The sequence below is a fragment of the Hydra viridissima genome, unplaced genomic scaffold, assembly GCF_058129835.1.
Source record: "Hydra viridissima isolate aposymbiotic clone 2 unplaced genomic scaffold, HvirCarnegie_v1 scaffold_12, whole genome shotgun sequence".
NCBI classification, from domain to species: Eukaryota; Metazoa; Cnidaria; class Hydrozoa; order Anthoathecata; family Hydridae; genus Hydra; species Hydra viridissima.
Window position 1 is genome coordinate 4,933,547 of NW_028324311.1, and position 2,500 is coordinate 4,936,046.

Sequence of the window (2,500 nt, forward strand, 5' to 3'; positions counted from 1 at the left end):
TTTGAGCTATTGTTTCTCTCAAAAAACATTAAAATATTGTATTAATCAAGTTTGTGCTTATTTTAAAGTATGTTATAAAAATTTGTTTAGCCATATGTATATATAAATTTATTTCATTCATCCAAAGGATATTGTCTAAAATTATCGCATTTTCTGGAGTTTTCAATTTTTGAACAATCTCGTACAATGCTCTAACAATAATCAGCCATCATGTTTGTATCTCATCTATCCTGATACCATTTCTTTATAATCTTTGAATCTAGGTAGAATCGTTCACCTCGCTTATAAATGATGTCACCAAAGATTAATGCATCAAGGAATTCCCGAATCATCTTTAACAAAAGGCCTCCCTCAAGTCCGGATCTCAATTCGATGGATTATTTGGTATGGCTCCTTTTTAAGGAAAAAGCCTATGAAAAAATTCTTACAACGCCCTGAAATGATGACCAAGCGCTCTTTTCAAGTTCGTTGTTTCAATGAAAATGAAAAATCATTCAAATCGGTCTTATGGAATAAATTGATCTATGAAATCCAGTTTTATGTGCAGGGGCAGAAATATAAATTTCATTCTGTCAACAAAAAAACTCATGTAGAATATTAGGATAATTAGGGTTGAGGTCAGAACGGCATTTAGTAGAGCATTTTCTCTTCACCCATTTCTTCCCTCTAGTTTTGTTGTCCTACAAGAAAACAGGGATACTAGGTGTGTAATTTTTGCTGGTCAAGAAGGAATCAGACGATTTTAAGAGCGAAATAGATAATCCAAAGGTGTTTGAAATATTGCAATTACACAGTTGTTATTTTTAACTCTTTATGCTCTTCACAAAAACAAGCTAAATGTACAATTGAGACTGTACCGTACAAATTGACATAGTAAAAGAGGAAACACTTTATGCTCTCCTTCAAACTATCAATTAAACGTCGCCAATCCGTTAGGTTTCTACTGTAAACTCTGAATGCTTTAGCTATTTAAAAATCTTCTGTCATTTAAAACAGCTGAGATGCCATTTTTCTGAATTGGAAGTTTTTCTTACTCAGTCTTAATACTAGGAGTACTGAGCGCACGAGCGTATTTATCTAGCAATCTGATGTTTGTCTTTTGGCTCGGAATAGTGAAACTACGAAAAATAAGGCAAAACGAATCAGGGCTGTTTAGGCACTCATGATGAGAACAAAACCATGGTCTTAAAGAAAGGAAATAACTATGTACATGTAAAATAAATTCAAAAGTCACTTATAAAAGTTAAAAAAACTTATTTTACATTAAGTTTGCTAACCTTTTTGAATAAGGACTTTTATGTATTGGTTGCATAATACGATTGGATAGTAAGAAACCAATAAACAAAGGGAATTTTTTTAAAATTGCCTAATTGAACAAATAGTTTTAGTTTTTTTCCCCTTCAAACGTTTATGATTATAAATGAACAGATATTAGGAAAAAAAAAGAAAAGCTGATCACTCCTATTTTTTTATTAACAAACTGGGGAACAAGATGGGGAAAGAACTTGATGTCATTGAAAAACTGCATTTTTGAATTCAACAAAATTTAGTTTCAAATTTATCAAACAAAACAATCCACCTCAACAGATAATAAGCTTACAACTGTTCTTTAATTGATTTATTGAACGTTGATTAAAAAAACCAAACGAAGAACAAACTGAGAAAATTTTTTAACATACTTTATCAGGGTGTTTTCATTTAGATGACATTAAAATGTAAAAAGAAAAAAGCCACTTTAGAAGTATAAACAACTCGGTCGGAGTTGTTTATACTTCTAAAGTGGCAGTTGATCAAAAATAAAAGTAAGGGCGTTAACGTTGGTGAAAATGGTTAGCTGTCTTTTTTTTAAAAAACATTCAAAATAGTTTATTTTTGACTGTTTTGTGGTCTTTTTACTGAGAATGAAAGTTAATCAATTCCAACATGAAGAAAAATGTCTGGATTAAACTCTGTCTAGTATAGCTAAACATTTATACGTGGGTTCGGACACCCTCACAAACTTATTACTTAATATTTTTAAAATTATAATAGTGTTAAAATGTTAAATATAATAATAATATTGAAAAATTTTATCCACATACTCGTAGTATGTGGATAAAATTTTTCAATATTACTATTATTGTACTAAAATAAAATATTACTAAGTAATTCCATATAATTATGCATATTTATTACTATAAATATATCTATTACATATAAATATGCATATTTGTTAATATGCAAATATGCGTATTTATTACTGTTTTATATGTTTAAAATAATGCATTTGTATCAATATATTTGTTAGAAGTATTTAACAAACCCTCAGACAATAAAATGACGCTAAAAAAATACTTGGATGTAACGACCATCACCAATTTTTTCAATTTGGTCAAACTTTTTCATAAAGTCGAATAGAGATTAAACCTTGTCTTACAATAGCAGTCATCGGTAACTTTCCGAGAAGTTTTTTCTCTCGTAATCACATATATAGGTGGGAAAAAATTACTTCCAAAAAGAG

The 2,500-nt window shown here is 29.4% G+C and overlaps 1 protein-coding gene across 2 annotated transcripts in view; it reads left to right on the plus strand.

Annotated features, from left to right (window-relative positions):
* Positions 1 to 2,500, plus strand: part of LOC145193710 (transmembrane protein 198-like) — a 6,928-nt gene that overhangs the window by 2,588 nt on the left and 1,840 nt on the right. Inside the window, exon 1 of one of the 2 annotated variants that reach the window (XM_090069290.1) lies at positions 2,272 to 2,473. The exons of the other annotated variant lie outside the window; for it this stretch is intronic. The gene's annotated coding sequence lies outside the window, so the exon portion shown is untranslated. Of the gene's footprint in view, positions 1 to 2,271; positions 2,474 to 2,500 lie in introns of those variants that run through there. 2 annotated transcript variants of the gene reach the window in all.